The 20,415-nt window shown below is 34.7% G+C and overlaps 1 pseudogene; it reads left to right on the top strand.

Annotated features, from left to right (window-relative positions):
• The first annotated feature begins 9,253 nt into the window (after positions 1-9,253).
• On the top strand, positions 9,254-14,163 carry LOC141826746 (uncharacterized; annotated as a pseudogene).
• The last annotated feature ends 6,252 nt before the right edge of the window (positions 14,164-20,415 follow it).

Genomic DNA, 20,415 nt, shown 5'->3' with positions numbered 1-20,415 from the left:
GGAACTGATAACATGGTCTTCTGTGTGTGACTCCGCACACCATATTTATCTACAATATAGATTAAATGGACACTTGCATAAAAACTAAATGCAAACATTGACCAAAAGTAATTCTCATTTCAGAATGTTTATTTACATAGATAGCTAGGATTCTTGTATACATCCCAACAAGAACCACCGCATAACAGATCTCTGTTTGGGAATCTGCTAGCAATACTATATACTCTCTCCCCTGAATCTGATACATCCGCCCCGAAGAAGGTAGAAATTTCTGCTGCTGAGGTGCTCTGTGCCTCGTTGGTACCCTCTGCTATCGCGGCTGTGTGGGTCGCCTCTAGCAGTGGAAGTATCAGTGCGCTCCAGCTGAGCTCTCCATGTGCAGTCACCAATCATATGATCAAGTTGTTTTCAGTAATAGCAAATAGCCTGATCAGACGGACAATCAACAACCTAGTGACTACTAGATCCACATCGATAACACTTCTTCTTTGAAATTTCCTTCCGTTGAAATTCGCTCGAAGATCCCGCTAGTCGTTTCCCTTTCTGTCTTCTAGAAGAATCCCGTATACCAGATCCCTGAGCTGGCCTCTTCTGACCAGAAGTTTGTGAACTCAGACCCTTCGATTTTCTACGTCTTTCTCCTGAGTCACCTGCCGCTGGGTCACCTCAATAATCAGAGCCCGGTCTAGTGCCTCTCTGTATGTGTTAACTGTGCTACTAGACATCTTTAGCTGAATATATGTAGCTAGTCACTAAGTAAACTGGAGCATCCGATTACAATCCTGAGTTACCAACTATGGACAGAATTATGAAAGTTTCGAGAACTCTATATGGTATTCAATAACCGAACGATCACCCTGCTTAAGGTTCAGAAATTCCTGACGCTGTGTCATACAGAATGCCTCTAAAAAGTACTCCCTCTCGAAAGCTGCTCTGAAAGATAACTAAAATAAACCTCGATCACCGAGTATAATCCTCTGAGTTTTCCACCATGTGACGGCCTGATCACGAAGGTGGTATACTGCTAACTCGACTTGCTTTGCCTCAGTGCAAGTGATATAGGAGAAGGTATCAGTCAAATTCTTCAACCACGAATGAGTGAGCCATGGGCCAGATCCCCCATGGAATAAAGTCATCCGATCCTTTATGGATTTTGCCAATGCTAGAATTCGGCTCTTATCCCCAGTCTTGCTAACTATAGTCGGTACCAGATCAGGCAAAGGTATATCCGGACTGTCCCCAACATGCTCGAAAACCTCTGGCTCTATTGGCACAATGGGTCATCTCGAGGGTCGACCTCGTCCTCGATTTTCAGGGGCCATAATAACACATGGTAATATACAACTACTATAAATTCCTAGAAATAAAAATAAATATACTAGAAATTTACTTACAACTGCTTGGAGAGTTCTTGCCACTGTCTATCCATCTCACAACTTGGATCAAGTAACCAACTTCGACACACCCAACATGATGACAAACTCAAAAACTAGACCTAAACTTTAAAACTGAATGCTTAGCCTAACATGCTCTGATACCAAACAATTGGTATCAGATAAACCTACAGATGCAATGATAACTTCTATAAACTACAAATACCATGATAAATCCGACGGACACCAAAAAATTGACTCAAATGCAATAGAAATCCAAAGAAATGAACCTCGCTCAGATACCACTAAATTGTCACGTCTCGGGAAGGCTGTCCAAAAAATTTCGATAGCATCTCCCCTGTAACTATGACAATTTTCCTGAATATATGTATATATAAAGGCCAACACGGCCACAATAAGGACTACAAGTCCTGAACACATACGTCATAGATGCATACAAATAATACTAAGGCCCACACGGCCACAACTACTAAACTGATGCTTGAAATAACATGTTTGCAACATATAGAAACATATGCGTAGCGGAAATATCAAAAATCTGAATAGACACACGATAATAAGTACAAGTCTAAAATCACATCAACAGTCCATGTATCAACACTCATACAATCTATACAACTAAAATATACCAATCTTTATGCTGTGAGATGGATTCAGTCAGCCAGATCTCCAAGCTCCAAGTACTATCCACCTATCTGCTACTTGGAGAGAAAACAAGACAACCCCAGGGTCTGGGTAGTGAGCATTAGATACTCAATGGATACAGAAAATAGAAGTGCATGATAAGGTGAATCAGCAGGAATAACAAGAGTATACAAATTAGGATAAACATGTACAGAAGAGCAGATAATAATCAACAAGTAACAGGAATCAGTAGATAATATGAATCATGGTCATAAGAATCATGTAAATGTAATCGTGTATGTAATGACACACAGTGCAACAATCATAACAAACAAGTACAACATCCACAACCATATGAATAAAGTAAACTATGCAATAACCTACCAACGAATGCACGTAAATATGCAACAACCATTGCAATCAAATGCAAGTCACTGTCTGCACTCGTTATTCCTAGTCACCCCTAGGGCAGTGAGCTGGGGCGCACAACAAGACATACTGCACAAGCTCCAACAATTAACCACCACCAATTTAGTGGGGAGCAAGCAGTATAGCAGGAGGGCAATATAGCCAGTTTTGGTCGCACCCAACTATAGTACAACATATGCTCTCGCCCCTATATCTCACCACAACATGGTGTTGGGCAAGAGCTAACAAGAACAACCAACAATGTTGTCAACAACTCCAACTAAGATGTGGATGTAATGATGATCATCCCAACATGTAATAGCTATAATTAATTAGCATGCTCAACAGGAATCAATAGAAGTCAACATATGTCAATGGTACCATAGTTAAGACTATTCTAACCATGGATAGATCAAACAGAGGTCAACCAACATGTATCAAGCAACGAATAACACTAGTATCAACAGGGTAAATGACATAGATAACAAGAGTATCAGCAATAGATCATCACAAGGTCAACTGATAGGTATCAAACAACGATTATCAAACGGTATCAACTAGATAAATATATCAAGCAGCATGGATATCAACCGGATAGATAAACTAGCGATATAGGTCATGCACTAAAAAATAAACCTGTATTGACCAAGTACATGGTATCCACCTGAATTTGATGACTGTCAACAACAAAACCCCCAAAAATAACCCTCCGTGTATCAGAATCAACCAGTCACAATCCTGAAATTAACAACAATAAAATACTTACCAACATAATATTATATTTAAATTCATAGTAATTAAATCTCAAAACCTAATCTAGCTAACTCCATCTATCAACAACATATCAACCTAACCAAACCAATCCCACAAAAGAGGACTCCAACCCAACCGATCCATTCCACATTAAACATAACCCTAATCACATTAAACATTGAAAAACAAAATCCATTAGCACCGTAATTCAAGATCCATCATCAATCAAAACTCACCCAACAACCCACTACGATTCAACATAGCCAATATCTGAAATCATTCACAACCCAATCAAGGTAATGTAGATCAATAGGAAAACCCTCAATAGACCCACAAACTCTCTCACAGATTCATGCTCACATCTATCCAAACAGGACAACATTAGAAACGATCGAATAGTAATCGACACCATCGATAAATCCCAAATCCAAAGTAAATCCATGGCTAATCCCTAATAATCAACTAGAATCGACCAGAAGTTTACCTCAGATTGGATTCAACTCCCTAGATCCGCTCGATTCCAATCCTCCTTCATCTTCTTCACTCGCGGTCGAACAGGGAAATTAACCTGATTCAACATCAAACTATGAAATCTGGAAAGGATCATAAGACTGAGCTCACAAACCCTAGAAGTCTATAAATCCCAGCTTAAACTTACCGGATCCAGTCGTTGGTTCTCCTGTTCGTGCCGATTGTAGCCGCCGCAGATCGAAGGCCACCACTCCCCAACTCACCACGACCTCACCACTAGAACTCCGATCACCGACTTTCCACCCCAGCATCGGCACCTTGCAAAGGAGTGCGTCGAGGAGGAAGAATAGTTGCTGCACCACGCGATCAGAAAATAACCAGGGAAACTCGCGATTGGGAGAAAATGGAGAAGGCAACTCGCGATCGGGATCCACAGGAACTGGTTTTTAACATTCCTTAACGGATCGAGTTTAAAACCCATTAAGCCAATAACCCATTAAACCATTACCCTTTTAACCCTAATTAGCTTATTACATGAGTTAGGGTTTAATTACTCAAACCCAAATCCACTTTAGGGTAATTTAATCAACCTTTCTAATCTTCCCTAAAATAAAATTATTAGAGTAAATTTATTTACAACTAAACCCCTATAAATTTTTAGTATTTTACACTTATTCTTATCTGTGTTGGGGTTCTAATTGGATTCCCATACTCTATTATCATTTTTACACATCATCATTGTGATCTCAAACAACATAACTTCCATTATCTTGTTTCCTTACAATAACTACCTATAACATAAGAAATCACAAGTAAAGGAGATCAAATTTTCCCATGAGTATCTTAACCATTATTGTTTCTCCCAACCATCACTTTCTTTCCTCCACCACCGTCGTCCCGTTTGTCATATCGAGTAGCGTTGCTTCATCTCTCTGCCACCAATTTTATTAAAATTTTATTCTTCCATCATCAACATACGTTGTTTCTTCCACAACATCCTCTACCCATCTACTGTCAACTCCATCTTTCACCGTTTTATTCAACCACATCATTAATTCCCTATTCCAACCCATTCTTGGATTTAAATGGGATTCTCGTTCTCTCTTATCATTTTCATACATCATCAACTTCATCATTGTTGTGCATCATCACCCAATCACTATCGCTACCATCTTCTTTGCTTCTTTACAACTACAATCTACAACATAAGAGATCACAAGCAAAGAAGATCAAATTTGCATGTGAGCTTCATAGAATGACTTCAACATCAATGAAACTCGCATCATCTCGGTATAAAATATTTTCCCTTTTTGAAAATTGTCTTTTATTTATTTAGTTGACAATTTTAAATAACTCACATTTAATTATTTTTCTAACAATTTCATACATATATCACATCATTCATAAAAAGGTCATATCCAATCTAGTCATCCTAAAAAAAATCATCATTAACATCTTTTCTTACTTGCACTTAATTTGCTTATCATCCATCATGTTTATTTGCATTATCAACATTTAGATCGACATGATAAGAGAAAACTGTAACTACCACCAGATATATGCGAGATTTAGATTTCAAAAATATAAGGCATCAACCAAATTGTATTCATGTGAATAACGAACATAATGACTATAATAGTTATTCTTTAAATACTGTTCAATTTAGGAATAAAATATATACAAGAGCACAATCACATCCTCCCATGTCCAAAGAAGAATCTAATTATTTTCACGAACCACATGTTAGGACAAATGCCCTTATATTTGATGAAACTAGAAACCCTAATGTATTTCTTGATTGGTTACACGATCTTGAAAATTATTTTGACTAACATAATTTTATCTCTATTGAACAAGTATGATTTGCCAAATTCACTCTCATTGGACTTGCTAAAACTTATTGGTGATGTGTTGAAAGTGGGCAAGACCCTATTATACACTGACATCAAATGAAAAATAACTGATGAAAAGATATCTCCCATCAAACGAGACAATCTTCCTTAAATCCATTTTCAAAATCATCATTTGAGAGTTGTGGTCAAATAAATCTTCTGATAGCTGGACCTCAACCTCAGTAAAACATATTTCTAATGACTATCTGTAACATCCCAAATTTTCTTATTTTGAGTCCTTAAAGTGTTTAAAAATATTTAGAAATGCCATAGAAATATTCTAGAGATTTTTAGAAATTTTTAGAGTATTTTTATGTAATTTTTGGAGGTCATTTGGTATTTTTACCAAAAGAAACAAAATCGCGACAAAAAGAGGCCAAGCCAAGGCTTGAACTCAAGACCTATAACTAAGCAACGCCTTAACTCATTTCGGCTAACCAATAATCCAATAAGGATATACTTGAAAGAAAAGAGAGTGCATTAGAATTATACGAGTTTAGACGTCAAGTTAGACATGAAAAGATGTTTTAATATAAAAGGGGAAGTTAGAGAGGAAAAAAAAGAAAAACCTATTTTTCTCTTCCTCTCTCTTTGGGCGGCGGAAATAGAAGAAAACCTAGGGTTTTCTTCTTTTCTCTCCGAGTTTCCTCCTTCTCCCTTCCTCCTTGTGGTGGCTGGCCAAGAGAAGGGAATTGGGGAGTCTATTCCATAGGGTTCAGACACACCGACAAGGGTTTTCTAAACACGCTAGAGTGTTTGGAGTCTTCAACCTTAGGATTTCATTTGTAAGTGCAAGAACAAGGAGGTAAGTACTTCTCACTTGCAATAAGAGTTGTTTTCAAAGTTTTTCCTTGCTATAGTAGAATGTTAAAGAGTTATTTTCGCTTCACACACGAGAACCTCGATTTATATGCATGTGGGATGATAAAACCTAGATTCATATGCATGTGGAATGATAGAACCTAGATTTATATGCATGTAGAATGAAAAAAAGGCATATCAAGTGTTTGAAGAAATGCCAAGGCATTCTAGCATATAAGTACAAAAGATAAAAAGTTATTTTACTTTGAAGAGGCTGGTACCCGACTTCCAAGGGCCCTGGTAAGACCAAGGTCTTTGCCCTCGTAGGACTGGTGGCTCGCTACCCCAGTTTCTATTAGGGAGCGCGCTTTGGTACTATGCCTAGGGCCCAAGAGAAGTTGATTATGTATTTTGAAGTAAATTTATAAGTAAAAGCAAGTTTCCATTATTTACAAGTTCATGAAGTAAAAGTTTAAGCAAGTTCATTATTTACATGTTACTTGAATCCCAGTACAAGTTATTGTGAATGTAGAAAGCATGTGTTTTCTTTTAAGAGCATGAAAGTTTTAACAGTTACATGTGCTTTTCTTCGTGTTCTTGTGAGTTAGAAAGTGCTTACTAAGCTATCCGCTTATAGTTGCATTCCTCTTATTGCAGACAAAGGAAAGGAAAAGCTAAACTAAAGAAGAAGGCGGCAAGGATGGACGTTGGTGTGTGTGGCAACGGAACCGCGGAAGAATATTAAAATTTGCATTCTTAAGTTGAAATAAAAACCCCTTCCATGTTATTTATTTGCTTCCGTATGTTAGAGTGCATTGATGATCGTTTAATGGTTTATGCGTAGTAAATTGTTTATCCATGCTTAGAACTAAGTTGCATTGTAGATTGATGATATGTGCACTTTAATTTGGTCATTGAACCATATAAGAATGTCGTATAATGTGAGTAGTAGCACTATAGATTGTATTTAAGGCTTAAATATCAAAGTAGAAACTCTAGAAACCCTGTCCCAGAGGTACCAGTCGACTGGTACAGTGACCAGTCGACTGGCCACGGCGAATCGAGCGAAACAGAAAGTTTAGTCGAGTGCCAGTCGACTGCCAGTTGACTGACAGCAGTCGACTGGTATATATAGCAGTCGACTGGTAAATCATAACAAAGAAAACTGTGGACTGTTGGTAAGCAATAAAATGTTCTAGTGAGAGGTCTCTAGTTCAAACCTTGATTCCTCCATATTTATTTATATTTTTATGAATAAAGAAAAATATAATAGTTTAGGCTCTATAATTATCCATGTTAATAAACACATAAATACATTGAATTAAGTTTAGATTTTATGCATATAAATAATTCTTGCATGTATGTTAAGATAAAGTAAGGTAGTAACGTCTTCCTTACTAGTAAGAGAGGGGGGCGTTAGGAGCCCTCTGTTTTACATGGTAATTAACTTTGGTTACAAAATTGATATAGTAAAATACCATTTTAGACTTCATATGTTACAAAACATGAGTTTTACTTTTATTTTTAAGTGACATTTTACGTCGTAATATTTATTTGATGAAGTGATAAGTCACAAAATAAAATTTATAATTTCTAAGTTCTAAAGTAATTAATATTTGTCCACTCAGTAAAAATGAAACAACTGATTCCCATTTTTCTAAAACCTAGGCCATCGATATTTCATCTCTGACCTTCCACCACTGCTATAAACAATGCGTCATCACCTTTATTCGAAAGCCCGAGGTTTGAAGCCTTCTATTTTGGTATCAATTTGGTGTTTAAACTCAATCCCATCATCTCCTTCGTGCATCCTTGTCAGTGAAAATCTTCATTCTGGGTTGTTTGTAGTTTGATCTATCCTTAGGATGTGATTTTTGAGCTCATTTCAGAAGGTGAGTGGAAGCTGATTGAGTTTAAGCTTTGATTTTAGTCCCATTTTTTGGTATTCTTTTCAAGTTTATGGAATATTGAGTGATGTAGTATTCTTTGAAAAGGTGCAAGGAATTTCTAGATTTTTCATAGCATAGTAAGGGTTGGAAATGTAAGAGGAAAATTTTGAGTTGTTTAAATCCTTATTTCAAATTTTAATGGTGATGGATTGAAAATTTATTTGATTTTAGTCCTGTTATTGCTATCTGAATATCAAATATACATAATTGAGAGAGCCAGAGTTATTTTATGGAAAAGGTTATCTAGTTTTTGAGAAGATCAAATATAGAATTTTGCCCCCTACCCCTACCCTTGCCCATGCCCCTATTCTTTTGCATGCTTATTTAATGATTGATAAAAGTATGGTTAATATGTGCATTGGAAATTTTTACAGCTTATAGTTTAGTATTCTTTTTGTAAGATAACTCTTTTCTTGATAATAGATTGTCGTCATTCCTATTGAAGTTCCATGGATTTTATATTTTAAAGTTCATGTAGTATATTTAACTTTTATTTATTTACTGTAATATCTTCCGATTTTGACCAACTCCAAATTGAAGAAGTGGCAGAACCCTTGAAGCTATTTGAAGAATACCTACATCTAGTGGTAAAAAATATAAAAAAATCTGATATTGACCAATTTTTTAAAGGGGTTTTTCTATATTGAAATGGATAAATTATAGATACACTTGAATAGAAGGTCCAAACAGTATGAGGAGGGTGTGGAATAGTTCATTAGAGGTTCTTTACAGAATCCCAATTTAATTCATTGTCCTTGTTGCAAATGCATCAATCTTAAATAAGGATTGTTAAGTCCATTTTTAGAGCATCTTTATTTCCATGGTTTTAGTCAAAATTATGTGAATTGGATTTGGCATGGTCAACCTATCGAAAATGATAGAGTAAAATAGAGTGTCAACCAGGAGCCAATTGAAAATTATTATGATAACTTTGAAACTACTAATATGTGTGAGGCAGCATATGATAAATGAAGAAAAGAATATAATATATTTATTAGACTCTATGGGTAACAAGAATAGAGACGATACTTGAAAAACTATCGTGACCAAGTAGGTAGTATATTATGTTGATTGCAAATGCATTCAGTTACAAATATGAAAAAATAGCTTTTTATTTTTTACAATGTAGTGGGGTCAAGATGTACAATGCTTCAAGGGGTATTTCAAAAGGATCAGGTTTTAAATAATTGACAATATATATTGTGACTATGAATTTAGGCATCACTTAATAGTTCTTATTATTTATATTGTGACTAATTGTATTACCTTTTCAATTTCATTAGGATAATCAAAAACAAAGTGGTGGTATTGAATGTGCATATTGTGTAATGTGGTAAACAGAGTCTTGGATGAAGATCCATAGTTAGAGAAGAAGATGAATTTCTTTTTTATGAAATATTGAGTTATTTTGTATTAGTCTCAAACTTCTGTTAATATTTTTGAAACTTTTATTTCTAAGGTCATAAGTCTAAATACATCCTTATTTATTTATTATTGTTTGATTGAAGCAAAATCTCAACCCAAGTTATTAACATTGCACTTTTTATATTTTAGTTTGCAGTATCAATCAAGAATCAATATTACAATCAATCTCAATATGATGAAGTAAGAACTGAATGAAAGGAATTCGTCTACTCCTATGTGGGTATGTAAGGGTCATGTACATTGTGATATAAATTTTTAGATTGTATTTAGATATTTATGAATATACTTTAGGGTGAAGTTGGTCAAACATATCTCAAGGTTAAATATGTCTCAAATTGGTTAAACATGTCTCAAGTTTGAACTTGTGGATTTCATTTGTTGGTTTAATACTTTATTTTGGTCAATGCAAGTTGCATTTCATTTTTAATTTTGTAAATATTTGTTCAATTTTGGTGAAGTGAAAAATATTTTTTTACTTCTCTATTTTATGAAATAAAATGAAGTTAAAGGTAATTCAAATACTTCATAAATTTATGGCACTACAAAATAAAAACTATGAAGTTGTATAAATAACTTCATCAATCAATGTAACATGTGAAGTAAAATAACCTTTTTACTTTGAAATCAGTCGAATTTTGAACTGGTTACACATTTTTAGACCAGCTAAAGACTTCAATTTTTTTTATTGGATATGACTTTAGTTTTAAGGCGAAGTAATAAAAGGCTCTTTTACTTTATGTGCGTTTACTTCAATATTTATCTATTTATTACTTCGTTGAATATCCAAAGTCTATCAGCAAAATTCTACTAGCTAGTGTTATCACCTTCACATAATATAACTTCAACAAAGACATGAACATCATTCTTGTCATACAACAAACTTAGATGTTTCTGTACTCATTGGAAAGGAAGATGAAAAGAAGATATCTCAAAGTTAAAATGTAAAAAGAGAAACAAAGTGCATTTATTTCTTTCTCATTGGAAGAGACATCCAAAAAATAGAGTTAATGAGGACATACTGCTAGACAAGGTTACCTAAGTAATTATTCCCTATGCTTGAAAAAAATGATTGAAGAAGAAACAGTCAACAACTCATCAGGAGTCGAGTTTTTCTTAGTGGAGGAGAATAATGCAAACAAGGAACTATATTAGCATAAAAAAGGCAATAATTGAAGAAACAAACTAAGAATTATCTGGTTTCACAAAAAAGGCATCTCTGCATCACTACTATTCCACCTTCCCACTTGACCAAGTAAGGAAACACATTGACATAAAAAGGAAATGGTTGAAGAAATAAATCAATACTATTTGACTCAGTTAAAAGCATTTCAGTTGCAAAATTGTTTTACCTTTCCACTCGACGGGGTCAAGTTCTTTTTGGTTGAGAAGAATAACACAATCATTTAATTTTATTAAAAGTTGTTTAAGTCATTAATTCTTATAGTTAGTTTGAATTTTTAAAAAAGTTATTTAGTTTTTTTAGGAAAGTCTACTATGTTTTTATTAGAAAAATTAGGATTTTGTTAGAAAAGTCTATTCTTTTATAAAGAATAGGTCATGCCCTCAAACTATAACAAGGGGTTAGGATCCCATGTATTGATCACATTTTGAGTTAATATAATTTACCATTTTCTTTTCTCTAGGTGAGAATTGGAAAACTTTCCTTTGGTGAGGATCATATCATTATTCACTCTACTGTGATGCATTAATTGGTATCATAGATTTCCTTTAGGTGAGGACTACATCTCTATCCTTCTGTCATGTTGCATCACACACCATCAACTTGTCTTTCCAAAATCCTGAATTACACAACAATGGACAATAAACTCTAAAAATAATATATTCTAAATATATATAAATTATAATCGCTAAAAATCATCTTCAAATACATTTTTAGATCAATATTGACACAACATTTGTGTTCGCTATATTTTTATACATTAAGATTACAAATAAACAAAAGGTTGTAGTTGGTAGAATACATATATGAGTAAATCTTGAAGAGAATCAACAAGAGGATACTGAATGAACGACACTGAGCTATGTTGAAATTGTTGGTGTTGGGAGCACCATATCGAATATATATTTTGATATATGATTAAGTTTAAAGTTAGTCTTGTGTTATTATAATGATGGATGTTGTCAAGTGTGCAGGTGTAGGTTACTTAACAAGAGGAGAAGTCCTGATTGAGGACTAGGTAATGAATAAGTCCTAGTGGGATTAGGTAATTGAAGTCTTGGTTGGGCACCAAACAAAGGCAAAGTCCTAGTTGGATTAGGCAACTGAAGTCCTGGTTGGTAACCAGGCGATGAAAGTCATAGCGGGGTTAGGTAGTGGAAGACTTGATTGGGAACCAAGCAAGAAAATCCTAGTTATGAATTAGGTGAATCAAGTCTAAGGGAAGTTAACTGGGAGTTGAGGTATTGACAGCAAGTACAAGAAAGTCAGCAGGAAGTTGAGTTTTGGCAACTAAGTCTAGATAGTTTAGTTGGGAGCAGAACATCTAACTAAGGGAAGCATTTTTCGACTGTTCTAGAGGACTGGAAGAGAGTTTGAGTGATTGGCTAGGGACAAAGTCAAGAGGTTCCAAGTGATCGGAGCGAGGAGTGGGGCGACCTCGACATTCGGGTGATCAGAGATAGCTTCTAGGTGATCGAAGATGATTGATCCAACAATCCGAATGAGGTAGTTAAGATCAAAATTTGACCATTCTCCATTCGACCGGAGGGGTTCTAGGCGACTAAAAACTATGAAAAAGTTATCGATGGCGATAGAGTTTTCAGCCATGTCAACATACTCTAGTCAACCGGAGGGGCTTCCAGTTGAACGAAAGGTTTCCAAGTCAACATCTATAAAGATCTACATAAGGAGGCTCAAGGCAATGCTTCCATATAAATGACAATCTTGTTCTCATTCTCGACTCTCTATTTGTATGCGCTTTGCTTCTATGTGCCGATGTGTTGCTCATGCTTAAAGATCAATGACAACTTCAGTCCTTGTATTTTTAAGTTGTTAAATTCTATTTTATTGTGTTTACCTTGTTTAGATTCTTTTTAAGGTTTCTTCATCTCTAGAAATTTTCTAAAAATGAGAATATTTTAAATAAGAATATTTTTAACTTGTGTATGAGTCTTTAATTAATACCTTATCAATCTTGCATGCTTCTTGTGTTAACTTCTCTATTAATCTTGCATGTTTATTAAGCCCAAGTCTATAATAATTTTGCATGCTTATCATGTCAAGTCTCTATTGATCTTGCATGCTTATTGTGCTAAGTTATTATTTATTGTTGTATATTAAGTTTGCTTAGCGATTGCTTGATTTATTACATATCTTGTTGAAATAATTTAGGATTGGTTCTTGCTTGGTCTAAATTTAATTTTCATTACATATTATTTTGATTTAGAATTTAATTTTTCATAATTTATCACTCTTAAAATTATAAATGCTATTCACCCCTTCTAGTGTGCAATTATATCGTACAAATTGATATTAGAGTGAGTTGAGTTGATAGTACGTTGGGGAACCTTGATTAGGTGTCTCGGTTGGATAAGACGTATCCTACCTGTGCATCTAGTTAAGAGGAACTAGCTGAAGTTAACTCAACCCATTCTAAATTAGTTAGACCAAGAGTTATATTAAAGTTAGTCAGGTGATATATTCTTAAATTAGCTTTGTCTTAGGAAGTGGTCATTGATTCGATTAAGAAGGTATTGGTGCAGGAAGCACCAGATGATCGAACCTTAGTTGTGATAATGGCAAGAGCTTCAAGTTAAGTGTGTGGTGATTACTAATGAGCTGATCTAAGTGTGTAAGGAGCACAGGAAAGTCCTAGTTGAGACTAGGCACAGACAAGTCCTAGTGGAAACTAGGCAATGGAAGTCCTAGCTGGAGGCTAGGTAGTGGAAGTTCTGGTCTGGAAGACTAGGCAGAAGTCTTGGCGGATCAAGTGCACCAGGTGAAAGTCCAGGTAGATCAGGTGGACTTGATGGCTGACAATGGAAGTTCAGATAGGTTAGGTAAACCAGATGTCTAATACTGAAAGTCTAGGCAGGTTAGGTGGACCAGATTTCTAGCAAGAAATCTTTGGGGCCAAGGATCGAGGCTAAGCAGAAAGTCCAATAAGTCTGGAGGACTTAGTTGGTAAATGGTTAAATTCTCTCGAGTGAAGTGGGTAAGGGCGCGTTCCTAGTGTGGGAACAGTAGGTGTCAGTCTAATCCAGGATTTCATTAGAAATCCGAAGTTAAGACCAAAAATAGTTGCAAAACTGTTTATCTTTTTTTTGTTGTTACTTTTGATTTTGTGCTAACTTGTAATGCAGGAAAGGAGGGACGAGAACTTTGATTCTGAGAACCCTTATCTGGATCCAAGCGATCGGAGTCCAAGCACCCGAATTAGTTCCAGGGGATTGGATGTCAACAGAGCGGGGCCAGCGAAGCAGTGAGGTGGCAGAGTCCCACTGGTCGGGACACCTCAGCTTGCAGGTGCCCGGAGTGGTTCTAGGTGCCCTGATTCGGATAAGCATTATGAAAGTCAAAGTTGATCCGGAACCTCAACATCAGCATATATGTGCCTGGAAGTGTTGAGTCAGCAGCGCCGACGGTGAATCGACGGACAGCGTGGAGACGTCTGGAAAGGTTTCTAAACGGCCGGAAAGCCTTATATAAGAACATCAAGGGAGACCCCCTCAGAGCATCAATTCAGAGACAACCGATGACCGTCTGTATGCAAAGTAACAACCAGGAACATTGTCGTAATGCCGAAGTGCTGTACAAGAAGTCTACATCTACTTTACTTTGGTAAATCTAAATGATTTTGTACTTTATTTCTAAGGACGGTAACGTTATTACCGTTCCTATATTTTTGTAATCGTTAACTCTCTTTTGTAAGAGGGGAGTTATTTAGTTGATTGCCCAATGTAAATGATCAACTGATCATGGGCCTTGGAGTAACAGCTTGTGGCTATGAACCAAGTAAAACATCCGTGTCTTTTTAATTATGTGTTTACTTTCCGCTGCATTTATTATTTTGATCGTAAGAATTCATGAGCGACTTTATAAAATTTGAAAACACTACTGATAATGCTATTCACCCCCTCTAGCACTCTCAACAATCCTATAGAAGATCTCTGAGCCTCACCATGACCTCAAAACTAATTTAGAAATTTTTTACTTAATTAACTCAAAACAAAACTTGAATCTAACCAAGGGTCAAATTTTGCATTTTGAGTCAGATTAAACTCAAATAAATTTATAATAATCTTAATTTGAGCCTAACTTGAGCCAAATTCAAACCCTAATTACAACCAAATCAAATCAAGCCCAAACCAAACAATAACCTTAATCTAGCCCTAGTTCATCTTAAACAATTTGATTACTATTTTTTGTGCTACTAACCTAAGATTTGCAAAAGTCTTAGAGAAATATCTATACAGGAAGGATTTAGCACAACTCATTCTCCTCTTTTCAATGACAATAACTTTGCCTATTGGAAGAGAAGGAGTGCATCCTTATAAATGACTCGAAATGTTGGGGAGTCCTTCAAAATGGAGTAAACTTGCCAAGAGACTCAAAAGGTGAGTTATGTGGGTTCGAATCATGGACAGATGAAATTAAGAAGGCAACCCAATCTAATGCAAGAGCAACCACCATCATCCATTGTTGTCAGACTCAAGCTCAACTTGAGAAAGTTGGACCATTCAAAGATGCAAAAGAGCTTTGGAAAAAGCTAAGTGAAGTAAATGGAGACTTAGCCAAATCAGAACAAGTTAATTGCACTGCTCTTATGACTCAATCAAATTTTGAGGACTCAACCAATGAAGCTCAATCTGAGTCAGAATTTAAGTTTGCGATAGAATCCAATAAGAAAACCATCAAAGGTACAAATTAAAAGTAATTGGGTCAGGTAACATCACTTTAAATTTAAATTTATTTATTAATAAATTTTTTCTTGTTGAAAATCTTATGTTTAATTTACGTAGCATAAGTCAATCATATGATACTAGTTATAAAGTAGAATTTCCTTCATCTAAATGCATTGGTAGTAAGTCTACTAAGGAATCAATTTTGACTTTATTAGGAATTAGGAAAAATAGTGTAGACATAATTAACCTCTCTTCTTCACACAAGTACTTTATGTAGGATCGAGAGAAGTGCAAGAGGGTAAATAGTGCGTATCACTTAATTATTTTAAAACTCATTTTTCTCTTTTAAAAACCTTTTCTTTTTCAAAGTCGAATGCAACAGCAGGATACAAAATAAAACACAGAAAAAGACTCATTTATTTTTACTTGGTTCACAGCTTCAGGCTACTAGTCCAAGACCCATGATCGTTGATCGCTTCGATTGGACAATCCACTATTAATCTCTTCCTCTGAAAAGGAAAGAGATTCGTCTCTTTACAAAAGATGAGGAATGGTAATAAATTTACCATTCTTTAGAGTTTAAAGCACGAATACTAAATGAAAATTACAAGTATATCAACAAAATGAGATCTCGAAAGGTTGCTTCATTGTCGGAGTAGAACAACGACATTGTGTTAAAGTTTCAAAGAAAGACAAGAGCAAGAGAGGGTGAGCGGTTAATATCTGAAGTTTTTGGTCGAGCCTTCTTTTATAGGCTGAGTATGATCTATCGATCCCCCTGATCGGTCTACCAATTGCCTTGATGATTGGATTCAGATCTGATTTATCAGTCGACCGATCTATAGGATCAGTCTACCGAATGCTGCTTCCACCAATGTTGTACTGCCATGTCAGCTCCTTAACATCGATCCTTCACCATATCAATTTCGCAATGCTTATCCTTGACTGCCACGTAAGCTAATCAAACTTTATCTATTGTCACATCAGCTTGTTAGACTTATCTCTTGCCACATCAGCTATTTGAGGCTTATCCTCATCTACATCGGATGCCACGTTAGTTGCTAAGACACACTTCCTGCCAACTCACCTTCTAGTCGACTATTCCTTAACGTTCAATTGCCTAGATCATTCTGTCGACCGATAGAATAGTTCGGTCACCCGAATCCTGCAAAATCAATATTAGCACAGAATATATAAAATTGATTTAGATAGTTGCTTAACTATCCAATCTTGATTTTGAAATTCAAGTTGAATCCTTAGTCAGATCGATGCCTAAGTACGTTCCTATAGAGAGAACTTATCCTCACTTGTCTTAAGAAAGACCTCTCTGTTATATTTGAAAGGTATCTAAGGCAATCACTATTGGATAAATAAAATCACTATTTGAGTATACATTCTCTATGTATTTGATTTAATTTTAAACTCAATTACTAATGTCCATAATACAATGTATAGCATGAGAGAAATTATAATTGGATTACAATTAGTAGGTATCTCTACAATTTAATTATGTATGTATTGAAATATTTTGTAGTCAATGAATTGATGAGATTGGACATCGTCAATTCTGTGAGACTAGCATATATTAGACTCCTTGATTTTGCCAAGCAGTGGATTCTCATAGGATGGAAACATTGAGATATTGAGAGTTAAAATATGGATCCTGGTTAAGGGTAACTAGTTCATTGGAAGTGACATTCCATGAGATTTCATGTGGTTCTATGAATGTCTATGAATATCTCATTATAGCTTGAGTACAAGTTTCCTCCGACTTGAGGTATTCAAATCATCTTGGTCATGGAGACTTATATTTTGACATCTTAAGCAAGCGTCTCTACGGAGGTGTGGACCAGGGATAATTGGATATAAGCCGAAGTACCCGAAAGTGTTTAAGTAGCCAATAGAGGATTCACCACTCTTTTAATTAGGAGGCATATACCCTATGGCAGTCAAAGGTTGACCGTTGAAAATTACACCAAAAATTTGATTTTCAGTAATAGTTAGAAAACTCTGAAAATAATCACGACAAATGTTGTTGCGTGTTTTCTAGAATAACATTTTTCTCTCTAATCGATTGTTATCGATTATCAGCTAGTACCGAAGATGATGACGCAACTCATGACTTCGAAAGCCGTCCAGACAAGAGCTTGACCTGGATCACCAGTAGAGACGGTACTTTGACAAGGGACGCTCGATTGATGCCAACTTCACTCAACGTCATCAAACATATGCGTAGAATATTTACTATTTTATAAAATTTTAATTTTCAGTCATGCCTTGTACTCTGTTATTTCCTATATTACATGTGTGTATTGTAATAATTATTGTTAATTATTTATATATTTCCGCTACAGACATTTACAAAACGTGTAAACATGCATATTGCATTGAAATGATTCCAACAGTGGTATCAGAGCCTGATTGTGCAAGGCATACGCGTAAAATAGTTTTACGTGTTGTAGTTAGTCATAAATCTAATTAAGATATTTTTATAATTTAATTTAGAATTTCTAATTATAACATTTTCCTAATTGGTTAGAAAATTTCATATTAGAAAATTTATTTCCTAATTAATTAGATTTTCTTAATTAATAATTTTATTTCGTGAAAGAAAATATTGCAATTTAATTTAGAACTTCTAATTATAGAATTTTCTAATTTATTATAAATTCAAATTAAGAAATTTATTTTCTAATTAATTAGATTTTCTTAATTAAAGATTATATTTTCTAAAATAAAATATGTGATTAGATATGAAAATTTATTTCCTAATCTAATTAAAGAATTTTAATTTATGAAATCAAATTCTTAACCATATTTTATTAAATGAGATTTACGACGACTATAGCTGAAAATAGTCATAATTAGTTGCTTTAATTATGTCATGTCATGTCATTTGCCATGATTAGTTGTATTAATTATGTCATGCCATTTATTGCTATGTCATGTAGATAATTCTGTTATTTGCATAAAAAGAGGATGAGACCTGAAAATCCCTTATAAATTTATTAAAGTTAACACCTTATGTTAATATGGTTAGAACCAGAGTTTAATTTTTTGTTTGGGTTGTTAGACTCTCTCCTAGACCAACTTGAAATTAAACATGTTTGAACCATTGAGATATGATCTCATGATTAGCGGGCTGACTTTAACTTGAAGCGTTGACTTGTTGGACTCTATCCAAGGTCAATGTGGATAGAGGTGAAATTGGGTGTTATACATATGATGTATACGTGTAATATTTTAACAATCCGATGTTTATTTAAACATTCAAGCAGTTGATAGCATAATATAACAGTTATATTTACGTGATACATAATTAGTATATGATACCTACCATTGTAGCTAAGAATGACTTGTTGGACTCTCTCCAAGGTTGTTCTTATTTATAAGTGGATATCAACCCATTTGGAGAGTATCTGCTATCTCCCGAATTTAGAGTAAGGGCTTCCGAATTTGTAAAATAAATGGGATCAATTAATATATGTAAATTGTTTACAAAGTCATCTTTATGCTCGATTGTATTTCTAGATTTAATTAATTACGCATGTTGTCTTTTAATTGTGCATAATTTAGGATATCAATAAGTTGACTAACCCTAACTTTTAAACTAGTATAGGAATTTGATAATTGTTCTCAAATCTGAAATTGCAAGTTTTATCTTGAGTCCGTAAAAGGAAAGTAGGCATGTGATACCTCACGCTTGTGGTAATTTCATAATCGAATGTTGTACTATTTCCTCGTTTACTCGGGTATTGGATACTGAGTGTGGCTCTTATATATGTTATAATATATAGGGACTAAGAAATAGTAAAAGACTCATCTTTAAAGTTGAAAAACTATTACTATGTTTTTGTTTTAATAAAGAATATCATTTTTATTTCTTACTTAAATAGAAAGGGTTCGATTTGATTTTAATAACAATTGTTGTTACCTAATTTTGAATGAAATTGTTTATGATCAGAACATTAAGTAATAGTATCTATGCGTTAGATATTTCCAACGAGACATTCAATATCGAAACAAATAATAAGCGTGCTTGAAAAGATAATCAATTAACCTCTTATTCGTGGTATTATCATCTTGACTATATAAGCAAGAAATGCATGACCGAACTCCAAAGGGTTAGCGGTTTGGAATCATTTGATACATATGAATCATGCTTTAAAGGTAAGATGATTAAATTACTTTTTACCAGAAAGGGAGAGTTGTTTGTCCTTATACATACCGATGTGTCTGGTCTAATGTCAACTCAAACATAAGGAGGTTATAACTACATTACCTTTATCGATGATTATTTATGAAATTGGTATATGTATTTATTGAAATACAAATATGAGAACTTTGAAAAGTTCAAGGAATTCAAAATCAAAGTAAAAAAAAATAGCTTGACAAGAGTATTAGAATACTTTAATCCGATCGAGGTGGTGAATATCTAAGTAAAGAGTTTCAGGATTATCTAAGAGACAATGGAATATTATCTCAATAGACTCCGTTGTATACATCTGAGTGAAACGGTGTATTTGAGAGGCGAAACCGAAGCTTGTTGGACATAGTGAGGTCAATGATAAATCATGCAAGTCTTTCCAAAATATTTTGGGTAACGCACTTGAGATAATTGTTTAATTGTTAAACAGAGTCTTGACTATGGTAGTCTCTGCTACTCTATGTGAGATATGGAATAATAAAACCTCACTCATCTTACTTGAAGATATGGGGGTGTCCTACTTACGTGAAAGGACTATATCAGATAAGCTAGAAGCTAAAATTTGATAAATGTCTAATTATTGGATATCCTAAGGAAACGAAGGGGTTACCAATTATATTCTCCCG

This window comes from Curcuma longa, chromosome 1 (genome assembly GCF_044706935.1).
Source record: "Curcuma longa cultivar G26 ecotype Majalengka, Jawa Barat chromosome 1, ITB_CL_G26_1.1, whole genome shotgun sequence".
Lineage (NCBI taxonomy): Eukaryota > Viridiplantae > Streptophyta > Magnoliopsida > Zingiberales > Zingiberaceae > Curcuma > Curcuma longa.
The sequence above is the reverse complement of the archived record's forward strand: the minus strand, read 5'-3'. Positions and strand labels throughout refer to the sequence as shown.